This window comes from Microcaecilia unicolor, chromosome 10 (assembly GCF_901765095.1).
Source record: "Microcaecilia unicolor chromosome 10, aMicUni1.1, whole genome shotgun sequence".
Classification (NCBI taxonomy): domain Eukaryota; kingdom Metazoa; phylum Chordata; class Amphibia; order Gymnophiona; family Siphonopidae; genus Microcaecilia; species Microcaecilia unicolor.
The window spans coordinates 159,811,368-159,829,592 of NC_044040.1; the positions used below are offsets into that span (position 1 = coordinate 159,811,368).

The 18,225-nt window shown below is 45.1% G+C and overlaps 1 protein-coding gene and 1 pseudogene across 1 annotated transcript in view; both read left to right on the top strand.

Annotated features, from left to right (window-relative positions):
• CLSTN2 (calsyntenin 2) overlaps nt 1–18,225 on the top strand; it is a 1,123,462-nt gene that overhangs the window by 843,802 nt on the left and 261,435 nt on the right. The window lies entirely within an intron of this gene.
• Nucleotides 41–14,932, top strand: LOC115478651 (annotated as a pseudogene).

Below are 18,225 nucleotides of genomic sequence, written 5' to 3' on the forward strand. Positions count from 1 at the left end.
TGCCAGTACTAGATTTTTTACTTCTTGTTTACTTCTATCTGGTGTGTGTGTGTGTGCGCCAGTGGCGTAGATACGTGGGGCCACAGGGGCCTGGGTCCCCTTAAATTTAGCCCTGGACCCCCCTGCTGATGACGCTCTCAACCCCCCACCTCCTGCCGCCAACCCTCCCCCCCCCGCCCCGCCGTGGGCTACCTTTGCAGGACGTCAGACTCACAGAAACAGAACGAAGCCTTGCGCCTGAAGAGAACCTCGGCTGGTGGGGATTGGGGTCTCCACCAGAAAAGGTAGGCGACGGGGGACGGGGTCAAGAGGGTCGTTGGTGGGGGGGGTCAAAGTTGGTGGCAGCGGCGCCGGGGGGGGGGGTCGGCAGCACCGGGGGGGGGCTAAAACGTGCCCCTTCACCTTGGGCTCTGGACCCTCCTCCCACCTTAGTCTGGCTACGCCTATGGTGTGTGTGTGTGTGTGGTGGTGGTGGTGGTGGGGGGGGGGGGTTAAATATGTATCATCCTATACTTTTCTTCCAGAAACTAAGGGGTCCTTTTACTGAGCTGCAGTAGAAAGTGGCCTTAGTGTGCCCTTACACAGGAGTCGCGTTGGTGTATTTAGCGCGCCTCAGTCTTGTAGATGCTGATAATCCTCCTATGGGCATCTACATGGTTTGTGCACGCTAAAAGTGCTAGAACACCTTAGTAAATGGGGCACTTAGAGAACAGTCTTTTCTCCGATAAATTAGCTACTAGTACTAATTATTTCTATAGCGCTACTAGACATACACAGCGCTGTACACATTATATGCATGTACTTTCTCTGTCCCTAGAGGGCTCACAATCTAAGTTTTTGTACCTGGGGCAATGGAGGGTTAAGTGATTGGTCTAATGTCAGAAGGAGCTGCAGTGAGACTTGAACCCAGGTTGCCAGGATCAAAGTCTGATATACTAAACATTAGGTCACTCCTCATCTCCATCCAGCTACTTCCTCATCTGTGATTCTGGTATGATAAATGTAGTGTAAATGTGATTTCTCACACTGAATGTATCCTGTCTTCACAGGCTTCAGCCACTTTTAGTCATTCACTTGAAATGTATGCAAGAGATTTGCAGATATTAACCCTTTCAAATCCTGACAAACTGGCATAGTTAGAATAACATAGACTAGATCAGGATTATGCAGCAGGATAATCTATCAATCCATGCTATGGCATTTAGTAAGAACAAACCGGAAATTAAAAAAAGAAAAAAAACTCAAACAATTCCTACAGTATGTTTATGTTTCCGTTTATTTGATGTTCTGCCTTTACAATAGATAAAGGGAAGTGGGAAGTGGACCAATGACTCCAGGGAGACGGGATACTGATGACTTTATTCACAGACTCGACACAGTACCGTGTTTCGGCCACAGGCCTGCCTCAGGAGTCTTAAATGATTCTGGTACTAGGAATCGATCTGGAGGTCAAATGGTTAAATGGTCTTTAGAAAGACCTTTGAGGATTATAACCCATTTTTGAAACGTCTGTTGGAAAAAAGGAACAGCGTGTGACTGCTGATCAATTGTAAACGAAGTGACCATTTAACCATTTTCATTTTGCCACACTTCCATTTTCGGCAAAAATTTTATGTTTAAATCATTTTTAATGATGGTAAGTTCACAATAAGTACAACTATAATGCTTGAATGAACAGAGCATGAAACCATCACACATTTTACATGTAACCCCAATACCACCCCCCATCCGTGCTAAGGCATACCTTTATGTGTGAATCATCTTTATTACTATCACAACAGGGTGCCTTCTTAACCGTCAGAGTGCTATACACATATCAGAAACTCTAAGCTGCTTCCCCCCTCCCTCTCCCTCAGCACCGACATCCCTATCAGACTTATAAGTGCACAGTCTAGTTGAGAATTCTGCTTCGAGCTGCAGGTTGTAGAGTATCCCAAAATCTCGTCCAGATCTGCTGCAATCGCAAGCCCTTGCTAGATGATAGGTCTTTAATCTCGCATCTCTCCAATTTTAGCAGTTCAATCATATGCGTCCGTCATGCTCCTATGGAGGGTGGCCTCTGTTCTCTCCAGTTGAGCAAAGTAACCTTTTTCCCCACCAAAATGGCCCTTCGCAAAAAAGATTTAAATCCAGGATGTGTGGGATTTTTGTATTGGTATATGTCAAATAGTATCAGTGGCTGTTTCTGTATGGTGGAGCCCCAATATCTTTGTATTTCTGCAATCAGCTGGGCCCAAAAGCGTGAGATTCGTGGACAGGACCAGAACATGTGTCCAAGTGTAGCATTGTCTTTCTTGCATCTGGGGCAGGTTCCAGTGCTACCAAACCCAGCCTTGTATGCCCTCTTCGGGGAGATGTACAGACAGAGAGCAAATTTATATTGTAGTTCCCAGTTCCGAACAAAAGCCAAGTTGCGCAGAATAGAGATCAAGTAGCTTTGCAATATCTCCTCTGTCACCTCTGCTTCTAAGTCTGTGGACCAAATCTGCGCGCGTCCTCTGAAGTCTATGTCTTCTGTAGAGTCTTGTAAAAATCGGTGGTGGAATCTGAGAGGCACCATGTTCTGTGCTCCCAATGTCATAGCAGTATTTAAGGTATACTGTACATCTTCAGTAAGATTTTTCCAGCCCAAGGCTGATACATAATGCTGTAATTGCAGGTATGCGTAATGATCTGAGGGTGGGATGCAAAATTCCTGTTACAGCTCCAGAAAGGGGCGAATTTTCCCTTCCTCGGAGATTATTTGACACAAATAGTAAATCCCCAACCTCCGCCAACGGGCAAATGCTGCAGAAGACGTGCCAGCTGGAAAGTCTGGGTTGTTATGCACAGGCAAGTAAGGTGTAGCAGTCCATTCAAAGCAGTGTCTTTTACATAGCCATCTTCAGGCTGCTCTCGCTGATGTTATTAGCGGGTTCTTCTTGATTCTTGGTTCAAGCCCTCTGCCAGGTGCGTGTAACGTCCAGCCTAAGTGAATCTCCAGGGAGCAGGCTGCCTCCAGCTGTGTAACTGAAAAGCACTGTTGCCTCGTTAACCAGTCTCGAATATGTCGCATCGAGCATGCCACTGTTAAATAGCGAATGTTCAACAGTCCCATCCCTCCATGTGTCTTTGGCTTCTGTAGTATGTCTAAGGTGAGTCTTGGCCTCTTCCCCCTCCACAGAAACCTCAGAGAGAGGAAAAGATTTTAGCTAGAATGACTCAGTCACAGATACAACGGCAGCATCTGGAACTGGTAAAGCCATCTGGGAACTATTATCATATTTTCCAAGCCAATGCATCCCGACAGAGGGAGGGGATAGGCATCCCATATCTGAAAAGTGCGCCTGGTCTCCTCTAGCAACGGCATCACGTTCTTTTCGTACAGCCTTCCCACCTCTTGTGGGATGTTTACCCCCAGATATTTAATCTGTTCGTCTGTGCATTGTAGGAGAAACTGCCCCTTCCAGTTCTGGCACACCCCCTCTCCCAGTGGCATGGCTACCAATTTAGACAGATTCAGCCTGAGGCCAGCAAGTCTGCCATAGTCTCGTATCACCTGGAGAAGGTTCTCAAGAGACGTTTGGGGTTCCCTTAGTATCATTAACAGGTCATCGGCATATGCCAATACCTTAATTTCTCCCCCTTGCACCTGAATTCCTCATATGTTTTCCTGTGTTATAATCACCTCCAGCAATGGTTCTAATATCAACAGAAACAGCAGTGGAGAGAGAGGACACCCCTGACGTGTGCCCCTCTGTATAACAAACCCCTCCGTGCTAGTCCCATTGACCAGGACCTTGGCCTGCGGTTCAAAATATAGAGCCTCTACTGCTTGCAAGTACCAACCATTTAGTCCAATCCAACGCAATGTTTCAAACAAGAAGGGCCACAGCACCCTATCGAATGCCCGTTCTGCATCTAGGCTCACTATCAAGCCCTGAGGCTCTACCCCCCCCCCCCCCCCCCCCCCCATCATTGTTAATATCAGTTTGCGGACATTGATTACGGAGTGAAGTCCCCAGACAAACCCCGCTTGATCCTCTTTTATCAGTTGTGGCAGTAGGGGAGACAATCTATCAGCCAAGATCCTGGACAAAAGTTTGACTTCCACGTTTTTCAATGAAATTGGTCTGTAAGCATTAGGTTGGAGTGGGTCTCTCCCTTTTTTTAGGTATTAGGCTGATTAATGCTGTATTAGCATGTTTGGGAAAGTGTCCCTGTTCTACCACTGTGTTGAGATATTTTGTGAGCGGGCCGATTATTTGTAGCTTCAACATCTTATAAAATTCCCCGTAATATCTGTCTGGTCCCGGTGCTGCGGCATAGCGGTGTGAACTTTTTCCGCCTTTCCTGCAGGGAGGCAGAATAGTCCTGAAAAATGCGGATGAGATGTCCGTCGTACTTTGTTTCCTCCCGTTTCAAGTGGTATCCCCTTAATATCTCCACTTTGTGCAGGTAATTGTGCACTTTTAGGATCACCACGCGCGGGCCTTGGTGGCCATCTTGAACTCGGCCCACGCAGTGCACTCGTTCCAAGCTCAGCGCCCCTGCATGATCTGACAGCGCAAACTCTCTTATCAGCCACGCTTCCACCACCATCGCCAGCACCGAGTTGCTCACCGATTCTGGAAATCCTACTATGCGCAGGTTACTGTGCCTCGAGCGGTTCTCCAGGTCATCTAGTTTTTGGGTAAGAGCGTCTACCGTGGTTGTTAGCTGTTGCAGAGTTTGTTGGGCTGGGGTGTTCACATCTTCGAGCTCGGACACTCTGCGCTCTAACTCTCCTGTTCGCTAAGTGGTTTCTGTCAGCACAGATTCAAAATGTGCGATCTGCTCCGATATCTTCCCCAGTCGCAGTTCCAGCGCCTTCTCCATTGCCGCTGTTAGTTGTGAGAGTTGTTCATGACTAATTAAATATGAGTAAAAAAGTACATAAACTAATATAATAACAACTGATCATAAATGACCAAAAAAGGTGGAAACAGCTAAAACAATATTAATGACCCAAGATCAAAAGGCAAATCTTTACTTCCTCACAATGAGGATGTGAATTATTTTATTTAATCTTTTTTAACAGAAAAAGATAGAGATTGATATATTGACCAAGGATCTGAAAACAGCAATTTATTATAGTCAGTACTGAAGATATGTGGCCACCCAAAAATAAACACAACCTTCTGAGTGAATAATATCAAAATTAAAAATGGTATATGAAGTAATTCTTAAATCAATATAATTATTCAAAACAACTTTATATAACTTAGACATCACTGTGAGCAGATGTAAATTTTGATATCGATCTTGGGGCCTTAAACTTGCATTCCCCTTCTGAATTGGCAAATGCACATGTATATTTTAGCCCTGTCATAGGCCTGCCCAAAATATGCCAGAAAATGCCCACTTCCAGTATGCACTTTTTTGTGATTGGATAGCCCAGATTTCTAAAATTGTGATTTAGGGCCCTTTTTACTTAGCCACATTAAAATTAGTAGTTACAATGGCTTCATACAGGAATATAATGCGAGTAGCCAGAAATTTTGTGTGGTAACCACTGGGTATGGAACCAGCATTTTCTTATCCTTGTCCCCCATTAGTGCAAATTATCACATGGTCCCCAGCCACTATTAATACGAGAGCACTTAGCACCTCCAATTTAGGACATGGACCTGGGAAGGGTCATGGACCAGTCAGGAGCATATCAGGTAGTTGCACACGTGTTATAGAATACTAGCATTTATGCACCTAACTGCCATGTTGCAGTTAGCATGCAGCCATTTTTGAGAACATTAGCGTATGTGCATTTAGCGCCACTCATTTTGTAGGTAGTAAAGGCTCACATGCTATCTGTGCACTAACCAGTTAGCACATGACAATTTAGCTGCACTAACTGGTTAGCGCAGGAACACTCACACTCTGCACCCTGGCACCCCCTCCTAAAAAAAAACCCCATACTTTTTAGCACATGGTTAGAGCACGCATGTTTGGCAGTTACCCCCAGATTCTATATAGTGCGCTTAGATTTCGGCACCAAAATTGGCACAGATTCTATAACACCACACATAACTTAATTGGCTTAACAAGCTAATGAGCATGGATAACAAGCACTTAACAAGCACTAATTGGCACTGATTAGAATTTAGGTACACAACTCGCTAAGCGTCTTCTGTAATGTTTGACAAACTTCTAATGTGCAGAGGCAAAAAGGGGAATGGCTATGGACGAGGAAATGAGCATTTCATGGGCATTCCAAAATTTAGGCGCCTAGTTATAGAATATGGCCCAGTGCGCCTAAATCTAAGCGCTGAGATTTACACCCGGTTTTTGTTGGCATAAATGGATGCTCGCAGATATCGGCGCTGAAACATCAACTAAACATATTCTATAATTGGTGCCTAAATCTAGGTGCCAATTCTAGAATACCCTTGGCACTGATTTCAGCCCCAATTTTTTAGGTGCCATATGTAGAATCTCCTCTTTAGCGCAGGATGCCTGAGCATGTTCCATGGTATGCCATTTTAAGCTGCATTAGGTGCACATTAGTGTCTAATGCAGCTTATTACTACTAATAAGACTACTAATATTTCTTATCATTTCTGTAGTGCTACTAAACATACGCAGCGCTGTACACTTGAACGTGTAAGACAGTCCCTGCTCGACTGAGCTTACAATCTAATCAGGACAGACAAACAGCTCTGGACTGGTATGTCTGCCTTTATGCTATTTAGGGAGGTTGGTTTTATTCTTGTATGTATGGTTATAGATGGAATCTTTCCTATCATTTTATCAAGTTTTATCCTGGTTTTACTATATTGTAAACTGTTCTGATTTGCGCTGCAACAAGACATGGTATAGTAAAAGCTAATAAATGATAAGTGACAAATAAGGGATACAGGAATTAAGGTGGGAATGATAAAACAGACATGAGTACTAAACTTATTAATTAACAAAAACACAATACATAAATCAATGGCATTTTAATAAATGTCATCAATCAAAAGGTATTTTTTGGTGGTGGGGGGGGTTGATATTGCATTCACTCATCCAGCGTTTAAATAAGTGGAAGCTGTTTGACAGACAAAAGCTCGATATATCGCAGTCTGCCACCACAGCGTCAGAAAAATATTGATGTTGCGTGTATATACATATCTTAGAAGGATAAAGCTGCTGGCAGCAGGAACTTATTAACTGATTCATTCATTCAATTCCATGCTGTACTGAGAAGATGTTTTGGTACCAACTAGCTCCCTGTTCATGAACAGAGGAGCCAGTATGTTAATTCCATGAATCCATCCCTTTTCATAACATTTATTTATTTTAAACTTTTACATTTTTAAAGCAAAATTCAAGTACCACTTTCTTCTTGAACCTCACCCTAAAAAGGAAGAATGCACCCCTTACAGTAGGTAATAGAGAGGGTCTTTTACAAAGCAGCAGTAAGCCCAACATGAGCTTACCACAAGCTGAAATGGAACTACCACCAGCCCAATTCTAAGGAAATACTTTTTCATGGAAAGGGTGGTGAATGCGTGGAATGGCCTCCCGGTGGAGGTTGTAGAGACGAGGACTGTGTCAGAATTTAAGAAAGCATGGGATAGGCACGTGGGATCCCTTAGGAAAAGCAGGAGTTAGTGGTTACTGAGAAGGGGCAGACTGCATGGGCTATTTGGCCCTTATCTGCCATCATATTTCTATGTTTCTAAAATACCCATGACCCTCCCATTTCTGTGCCCCCTTTTTTTGGACTGCCACATGTATTTTAGATACAGATCCCACGCCTAACTTATGCGTGGGATCTGCAATTAAATCTAATTAGTGCCAATAATTGCTTGTTATCTCAGCTATTGGAGCTAATTGGCATGTTATCAATTAAATTGTGCACATTAATCGGGTATGTGCCTGAATTTGTTCGCACAATTTTTGGCAACCTTTACAGAATCTGGAGGATAGTGTATCCAGATTTTCAGGCCATGTTTGAGAGTCTCCTGAAGAAAGGATGGGAAGAAATGTTCTGTTGTAGATTGGGAACTAGTTAAAAGATAGAAAACAGAGAAAAGGGCCTCAGTGGAGAAAGGTGAACATGTGGAGTGCATGCTTTTGCTTTTCTGATATCACATTAAAATATGAGCACTCAGTCATCTCTGGGCCTCTTAGCATTGACTTTAGAGAGAACTAAAGGGTGTTTATGTGCATCACAGATTATTGCATGACACAAAAGAGTTCCTTTGTCTGAATTGTAACATCAGGATGAGAAAGCAAAAAGTTTTTTTGTTTGTTTTGTTTTACCTATCAACATTTGCAAGGCAATTTTGTAATAATGCACAGTTGTAAAACATCTATCTGAAAGAATTCTGAGTTTTAAGCACCCATGATTCCAGAAAACATGAAGAAAGTCATATGTACTGGCAATGCAACTACTGTGTCATTTTCTTTCCATTTGAACTGTTTTCACAAAGGACAATCATTGAGTAAATATTTCCAATAGCAACACCATTGTATGTGACAAGACAACAGGCCAGGATACATGTGTCCCCTTCTTCCTGTGTCCATTTGTAGTACCTGAATCTTCAGTGAGTTGAGAGTGGGCTGGGACTGTCCTGTGAGGAGAGAATAAAGAAGGGGTGACTCGCCAAATCATCTTATTTCTCCCCTACCTCACAGTAGAGTAGCTATATGCAACTCCAGCATACCTGTTCTCCCCTGCTGACAAGGGCTTTAGCATTTTTGTTTATCTCTTGTAAAATGTACATCTAGCTCACCTGCTTTCCTGTAGCAAATTTGTGATATTCAGCCCATGGCAGTCAGAAAATGTAAAGGTATTGACTTCTACTTCTACAGGCTCAGTTTGACCTGGATATTCAATGCCAAACCTAATCTGGGTACTAGCATTATATAGCCAGGGCACAGGGAACCACTGGAAGCTATCCAGGTATCTGCCGATATTCAGACTAGTACCTGGATAACTGGCTGGATAAAGTTAGGACTGAAAATTGCTACTACCTAGGTAGAAAAAAATGCAATAAGAGTGCTCTGCTGTTAACAGATTGCTCTGTCCCGACATTCAAAATAGATTCATTGATATGCATCTGCAAATAGGTGACAGGGCCGCTGAGAGAATGAACCGAGTCCGGGACAAAGCTGCTGCCACCAGGCCCGTGTCAGGGCCGCTGCTACCCTCCCCAAAATTGTCATCCGCTGCCGCCCCCCATGATCGCTGCCACTACCACAACAGGATTGAAATACCTTGGCTGGCAGGGATCCCGAAATGCCACCAGCAGAAGATGTCTTCAATCAGTGCTGACTGCCTGCCCCTGCGGTTGCTTTTCCTCTCAGGGCATGCTTGGTTTGAAAACTGAGCACATGCACCTGAGAGGAAAAGCAGCTGCTCAGCAATGGGCAGAAGAGCAACGCTGGAGGAAGCTCTGGGTCCTCCCCAGCTTCCAAGGGGAACCCAGCACTGGAGTTTTCTCTCTCCTGCTCCAGTCAGGATGCGATCACTCAGGTCCTATCAAGAGCATGAGAGAGAGAGACCCTGGCACCTGCCCCCCCCCCCCTTGGAGGCCCGGGGAATTTTGCACCCCCCCCCCCCCCCCGTCTCAGCGGCCCTGATAGGTGAGTTTTAAGTTTGGCTTTGAAAGTTGATAAAACAGCTTGAAGTCTCAATGATCAAGGGAGGGCATTCCAATGATGAGGTCCCTGTCTTCACTGTTAATTTCAAGTCTGCTTATTCACCTTCTCATCTCATCACCGTTGGAGTTCTGCAGGGTTCTATTCTATCATCTATCCTACTCAATATCTATCTTAGAACCTTGACTACCCTCATCCAATCTCACAATGCCAAAACCTTCCTATACATTGACTATATTCTGCTAATTTGTCAGTGCTCACTGCTTCATATTGACCTTGATGCTGTCTTGATGCTTGCCTCCTGGTTGAACGAGCACAGACTTGTCCTTAACCCCAACAAAACAGTAGCCTGTTGGGTGACCGGTCTTCTGCATCAACCATCTTTAATCCCGGTTCTTTTTAGTCTCCCAATTACTATGGTTATCTCCTTCTGTTATCTAAGAGTCATCCTAGACTCTAAGCTGTCTTTTCAATTTCAGATTTCCCATGTGATTAAGCTTGGCTTTTTTTGTCATGGGCTGCATCACGTACAGAGGTTTCTTGACTTTGAATTGTCCCATATTCTTTTCCACACCTTTCTGATATCTTGACTGGATTATTGTAATATTGTAATTCCGTTTTTTCTGGATGTGTTCATGAATTAGTACATGATAAATTGGGATGATAAGTTGGTTCTTCTGGCAGATCTCAACGTTCTTTCTGTTTGGGCAGTATGGAATAAGAAGCCAGGAGAGGTATTGCTCAAGGTGAGCTACTACTACTACTATTTAGCATTTCTATAGAGCTACAAGGTGTACGCAGCGCTGCACAAACATAGAAGAAAGACAGTCCCTGCTCAAAGAGCTTACAATCTAATAGACAAAAAATAAAGTAATCAAATCAATTAATTTGTACAGGAAGGAGGAGAGGAGGGTAGGTGGAGGCAAGTGGTTACAAGTCAAAAGCAATGTTAAACAGGTGGGCTTTCAGTCTAGATTTAAATGTGGCCAAGGATGGGGCAAGACGTAGGGGCTCAGGAAGTTTATTCCAGGCATAGGGTGCAGCGAGACAGAAGGTGCGAAGTCTGGAGTTGGCAGTAGTGGAGAAGGAAACAGATAAGAAGGATTTATCCATGGGGTGTAGGGAAGGACGAGTGTGGAGAGATACTGGGGAGCAGCAGAGTGAGTACATTTATAGGTTAGTAGAAGAAGTTTGAACAGGATGCGAAAACGGATAGGGAGCCAGTGAAGGGTCTTGAGGAGAGGGGTAGTATGAGTAAAGCGACCCTGGCGGAAGATGAGACGGGCAGCAGAGTTTTGAACCGACTGGAGAGGGGAGAGGTGACTAAGTGGGAGGCCAGCAAGAAGCAGATTGCTGTAGTCTAAACAAGAGGTGACAAGGGTGTGGATGAGGGTTTTGGTAGAGTGCTTGGAAAGAAAGGGGCGGATTTTATGGATGTTGTAAAGAAAGAAAGGACAGGTCTTGGTGATCTGCTGGTTATGAGCAGAGAAGGGAAAGGGAAATGGGACTTGATATACCACCTTTCTGAGGTTTTTTTGCAACTACATTCAAAGCGGTTTACATATATTCAGGTACTTATTTTGTACCAGAGGCAATGGAGGGTTAAGTGACTTGCCCAGAGTCACAGGGAGCTGCAGTGGGAATCGAACTCAGTTCCCCAGGATCAAAGTCCACTGCACTAACCACTAGGCCACTCCTCCTCCCCAAGGTTTTGAGCTGAGGAGACAGGGAGAATGAGAGAGCCATCAACAGAAATAGAAAACGGGGGGGAGCGGGGAGGTGGGTTTGGGGGAGAAAATGAGAAGCTCGGTTTTGGTCATATTTAATTTCAGGTGGCGTTGAGACATCCAGACAGCAATGTCAGACAAGCACGCTGAAACTTTGGTTTGGATGCAAGGTGAGATATCAGGGGTAGAAAGGTAGATTTGGGAGTCATCAGCATAGAGATGGTAGGAAAAGCCATGGGATGAGATTAATGAACCAAGGGAAGAAGTGTAGATAGAAAAGAGGAGGGGACCAAGAACAGAACCCTGAGGTGCGCCGACAGGCAGAGGGATAGAAGTAGAAGAGGATCCACCAGAGTGAACACTAAAGGTGCGGAGGGAGAGGTAGGAAGAGAACCAGAAAAGGACAGAGCCCTGGAATCCAAGTGAGGACAGGGTATCGAGAAGTATGCTGTGATCGACAGTGTCAAAAGCAGCGGAAAGATCAAGAAGAATGAGGATGGAATATTGACCTCTGGATTTAGCCAGTAATAGGTCATTGGAGACTTTAGTAAGTGCAGTTTCGGTTGAGTGGAGAGGGCAAAAACCAGATTGTAGTGGGTCAAGAATAGCATGTGAGGAGAGAAAATCAAGGCAGCGGTGGTGAACAGCACGCTCAAGTAATTTGGAGAGAAAAGGAAGGAGGGAGATGGGTCGGTAATTAGAGGGACAAGTAGGGTCAAGTGAAGGCTTCTTAAGGAGAGGTGTGACCACAGCATGTTTAAAGGCAGCAGGGGCAGTCGCAGTGGAAAGTGAGAGGTTGAGAATGTGATAGATAAAAGGAATAAGAGCAGGAGAGATGGCATTAAGAAGGTACGGAATGGGATCAGAGGAACAGGTGGTACATTTTGAGGAAGAAAGGAGAAGTGTAGTTTCCTCAATAGTAACTTCAGGAAAGGAGGAAAGGGAATGAGGGAAAGGAGAGAGAGGGGAACTGACTTGTGGAGGGAGAGGTGATGAGGTAGAGAAAGCAAGGTTTATCTTTTGAACCTTGTTGTGAAAGAATTCAGCAAGGGTCTGAGGAGATAATGAAGGGGGAGTTGGGGGAGGGGCACCTTGAGGAGAGAGTTCAATGTGGTGAAGAGAAGTCGAGGATTAGAGCCAAGAGAGTTGGTCAGTTGGATATAATAATCCTGTTTGGCACGTAAAAGAGCAGATTGGAAGGAGGTCAGCATGAACTTAAAGTGTAAGAAATCAGCAAGGGCCCGAGATCTCCGCCAGAGGCGTTCGGCGGAGCGGGTACAGGAACGTAGGTAGCGGATATTAGAAGTCAGCCAAGGTTGGGGTTTTGTACACCTTACAGGGCGGGTCATCAAAGGTGCAAGAGTGTCTAAGGCAGAGGATAGAGTATTGTTGTAAGAAGAAACAGCCTCGTTGACAGACGTGGATGGTGCCACAGTAGAGAGGAGGTTTGAAACATGGGAGGATAGAGATGAAGGGTCAATATCGTGAAGATTCCTAGATAAATTAGATAAGATAGGACGGGACTGGGAGGGAGGAGATTTAAGTGTGAAAGTTATAAGATGGTGATCAGAGGAGGGAAGATCAGAGGCAAGGAAACTAGAGGGTGAACAGTTGGAGGAGAAGATGAGATCAAGACAGTGACCATTTTGATGAGTGGGGGAGGTGGAGCATAGTTGGAGATTAAAGGAGGACGTTAAAGCGAGTAACTTGGAAATATAAGAGTTGGAAGGATCATTAGCAGGAATATTAAAGTCACCAAGGATGAGAGAGGGGGAGGAAGGATCATGGAAGAAGGCAAGCCAGGCGTCAAAGTCACTGAGAAAGGATGAAAGGGACTTATCAGGGGGACGATAAATGACCGCTATTCGAAGAGGCAGAGGAGAGAAAAGGCGGATAGAGTGGGCTTCAAAGGAGGAAAAACAGTGAGATTGAGGTGGAAGAAGGGGTTGAAATCTGGAGGAGGGAGAGAGAAGTAGTCCAACACCGCCTCCACGGCCAGCAGGGCGAGGAGTATGTGAAAATAGATAACCGCCATGGCACAGGGCTGCGACTGAAGCAGAGTCATCAGGGCAGAGCCAGGTTTCTGTTATGGGCGAGCAGATGGAGGTGACGCGAGATAAAGAGGTCCTGGATATAGGCGAGTTTGTTACAGATAGAGCGGGCATTCCATAGGGCGCAAGAGAAGGGCAGAGAAGAGGAGGGGAGTAGAGAAATAGAGATGAGGTTAGAGAGGTCGCGGTGAGATCTGTAGAGTTGGGATAATAGTTGGTGAGGGGGGCCAGGATTGGGATTGATGTCACCGGCTGAGAGTAAGAGAAGGAGCAAAAGAGAGCGGAGGAGAGTAGGAGAGGTGTGGCCACGAAGGCGAGAGGTATTTAGGTGGAATGGGGAAGGCAAAATGGACGGAAGAAAGAGGCGGAGATTAAAAGCCGAGAGGGAGGAAGAGGGTAGGGGAGAAGGTGAGGTGATGAAGTCGATGGATGGGCAGTGAGTTCCTGTAGGGGAGAGAGGTAGGGGGTGAGGGAAAAGATTAGGAAGGGACAGGGCTAGGAAGAGAATGTGAATAGGGGCCATAAATGACTGAGGTACTTTAGCAACTGGGAAGAAGATTAGATGTAAAGAGAAAAATGCGCCGTTAGGCGCGTGGCACCTAGAGCAGAGGCCCTGAGTGGATCGGAGTGGACCTGGGTGTCACCCCTGAGAAGGCTGTAAGGATATGCAGATGAGCTGCAAGTCCTCCACAGCACCTGAAAGGCAGCCGGTGGTAGAGCTGGGCACCTCTCAGCTGAGGAAAGGCTTACCAGGGGTTAGGCCGAAGCCAGCATTCCTCCGCTGAGGGTTGCCTGAGCTACATTCAAGTATGCTAACTACCTTGACCACACCTAGCAGCAAATTGCACTGCTTAATTTTTATGTTGATTGACAAAAATACTTTCTTTATTTTATGTGGGCCCTCATCTTAGAACTGCTTGAAGAGAGAAATTACTATTCCTTATTTATCCATTTCACCCCAGTCTGATTTAATAAATCCTACCTTTCTCAATAAATATTAAACTCTGGTTCTTCCTGATTGTAATCTTGGGATGTTAACCACGATTTCTATAATAAATACAGGGCCCTTTTACTAAAGGGCACTAAGCCCTAAATGCGGGGTTAGCACACAAGAACAAACTACTGCAAAACACGGTAAAGCTTTTTGTGTGAAGGCAAGATGTCGGCACAGGAGCTCGGGAAGAAATGGGATCAGTGTATGGCTGACGTGGTCATGAAATTAGGTGCTGGGTTTGGCTTACAAATAGTTTTTTTCAGTCCTGTTCTTCAAAAGGAAGACATGGCCCGTCACATTTGGCTCTGGACTGGGTATTGGCATGGCATTATGCAATTGTCAGAATGATTTCAGTGAACATTACCTTCTCCAAGGAAAATTTGTGAAAGACTGATCCTGCAGCGAGATGTCACCTGTGGAGAAGAGGAATTTGGATTATTATATTTATTTCTTTAGAATAGTGAGTTCCCTAAGGAGTAAGCTCTCATTCCTCTGAATTGATAACATTTTTGGAAATTCTTCATACTTTACAATGTTGGCCAAGATTAGAAGGAGCCTTGTATTTCATTTTTGGCAAGAGAGGAGTTGTCTAGAAACCAAAACCGAATAATAAGAAAAAATGGAAAAAATAAAAATATGTTGCCTGTTAGTGCATGATAACTCATGCTGTATTACTTATTTTTTAAAATATTTATGGAGGGGGCATGTCGTGGGCAAAGATTGGGTGTTCCTGCGTATATCCAGCTAGCATGTTATGATTAGTGCATGCTAACTGGATAACACAGAGTTAATGCGGGAGCACCTAGCATTTCTTATGTCAATTTTTTGAGGTCTCATGCACTAATGGAACATTAGCATATGACCTACAAATATTTTAAAAATAAATCCTCAAAAACAAATGTTGCCTTAAATCTGGGCTTAGCGCATGGGAAAGTCCCACATAAAAATGCATTAAGCCCAGATTTCACCACACTATAGTAAAAGGGCCCCTACATTTCCTGAAGCTTCTTGACTAGATTATAAGCTCCAAAGGGGCTGCTTGTTATGTGCATGTCTACTAACACAACAGAAATGGTAAAAGAGGAAAAAGATATAAGAACTAAAAAGGGTCTTGGGCACTGGTGAAGTGACATCTTGCATCCAAAGAGATATCATTTAAGTTCAATGTTCTTTCTAGTTCTTCACTTGAACTGTATATCAGCTTGGGAGTTATGATTTAGATGCCTGAGTTTTGTTGGAAAGGAAACTCCTATGTTAGAGAAAGGGGCATTCATGGAGAAAAAAAGGTGTGATGAACTACCAATCCCTATGTTTCAATTTGTGAGTGTGATTTATCAAGGGTTTTCTCCTTTGTCAACTGGGGAAACCCTGACAAATTGAGCTCAATGTATTTTTTACTATGCACTTACTTTCAGACACTTGTGTCTTAATATGTCTGAGGATTCCAGACAGTATTTCTATAATTATCTTGTGCTGCCAAATTTCTTTGTGAACTACTTCACACAGCACTAATATTTCAATCCAATTATGACTACTTGACTACTTTGACTCCTTCACTGCAAGATGCTTCTAATTATGCTGTGACATATAGTAGTTCTGTGAAGAGAATAGTTATTCATAGTATTCACTGGGGACTTGACTACACCATATTGTTTATCTAAGTTGTAACTTTAGTCAGATTTAAGACCTAGTTTCCAAAGGTTGGTGCATTAATTCTTCGTAACTTTTTCCAAATGCAGACATGCATTTTTGTTTTACAAAACCAAATTTTAATTTTTTGTTATTTTGTGCTAATGACTGTAGTGGAAGAGTCATTCATATTCTACACTTGTGAATTAGCTTCTTTTTCTAGTTTTACCATATCATACACAGAAGATAGTACTGATGGCAGAAAGTCACACCCAGAAGCACAAACTGAACAGTTTAAGGACAATTTCCTTGTCATCAAGCAGATGAAGCCATTACGTATGGGTTATGTCCATCAACCAGCAGGGGAGATAGAGAGCACTCAAACTTTCACAGTGCCCTCTTGGCCAGCTAGCTCTACTGCCTCTTCAGTATTCTCTATCTCCCCTAGCAGGGTGGCTGCAGCTTGTTCGAGCTCCAGAAAAATCTGCCGGGAGGTGGTTCCTGGCTTGCCAGTTGTTAACCGGGGTGTTGGAGGCTATAGCAGCCTCACTTTAAAGGCACATAGGTTAGCCCTTTCCCTGCCTTACCCATACCTCTGTGGATGTGGACATATTGCCTTGCTTTCCCTGTCCTTACCCACCAACAGTGGATGCAGGCATATAGGTTCGCCCTTTCCATGCCTTTCCCACTCATCTGAGCCTCCGGAGTCTTCAATACCTCTGCTTTCCTCACAGCTTAAAAAAAAAAAAAAAAAAAAAAGTTGCGTCGCGTTTTTAAACGTAGAGACGCTGGAACAGAGGTTTTTTGACCTGATTTTCAGCAGGATCGTAGTTGTACACTAGATCCTTTGAGGTAAGAGTGTTTTCCAACTCCTCCGGGGTGGGCCCGCGATCGGGGCGATTTTGGCGCGAAACCGCCATCTTGGATTTTACCGCCGTTTTTCGGCGATGGCTGCGGACAATGTAAAGCGCTGTTCCACTTGTGGCAAGCGCAATCAGCAGCAGGGCTCTGTAAATCGTGCTGTACTGGCGTAGGAGCCGGCCCGAGCATGCGAGCGATGTTTCTTCCCGCTCTGAGCTGGCAGCGGGCGCCATTTTGCTTACACCACATGGCGCGGCCTCCGTGGACACGGAGAGACCTGAGCCGGGTGGGGCACCTCGAGATGAGGTTATTTCAGGAGTGGCTAGCACCGGACAGGATTTGGGTGCCCAGGGTGAGATTTTCTCCCCGGATTTTGTGCTTTTGCTGCATAAAGCATACATGATGAAAAGAGTCCTTCCTCAAGGGTCGCCTGAGGCTCCTCTGATTGCCCCCCCTCCCCCCCGATGGATTCTGGCCTGGGACTGCCCAGTGAGGCTTTTTTCCCGGATGCTTGGCCTAAAGATAAGCGCAGAAGGGTTAATTCCCCTTCAGATTGTGGTGCACCTTTTTCCCCCCCGTGGTCGGGGTGTGAGGATTCGGAGAACTCTGACAGATGTTCTAGGTCTGAGGAACCAGAGTCAGGTGCGGATTTACCACAGGATCTGGATGATCCCTCCGCGGTGAGGATTTTCCACCGTGATGAGCTGCCAGCGCTTATTTCAGATACCCTGCAGGCCCTCTCGATTGAAGATCCTGACAGTGGCATGGCCTCGGGTAATCCCAGGATGGCTAGTACCAAGAAAGCTGCTCGGGCCTTCCCTTTGCATGACTCCATCCTAGAGCTTGTTTCGGCTCAGTGGGCTGACCCCGAGGGACCTTTGAGAGTTTCCAGGGCTATGGGGCAGTTATACCCTCTGCATGAGGGACATATGGCTCGTTTTCAAATGCCTACAGTGGATGCCCTAGTCACTGCGGTGACAAAGAGAACTACCCTCCCTGTTGAAGGAGGTGTTGCCCTGAAGGATGTTCAAGACCGTCGGCTGGAAACAGCATTGAACGGTCCTTTGAAATTGCAGGTCTCACTGTTCGGGCATCTGCATGCAGCTGTTATGCTGTGAGAGCCTGCCTAGCTTGGCTGCAACAGGCAGTGGCTCAGCCGGAGATGGAGCGGAGCCCTTCTTTGATGTGGCTCCGCGGATGGAGGTGGCCTTGTCCTTTCTGGCTGATGCCCTTTATGACCTTGTCAGAGCTTCGGCTAAACAAATGGCAGTAGCAGTGGCGGCTCACCGTCGTCTGTGGCTACGACACTGGGCAGCGGACATGGCCTCTAAGCAAAGGTTGGTGAAGTTGCCTTTTC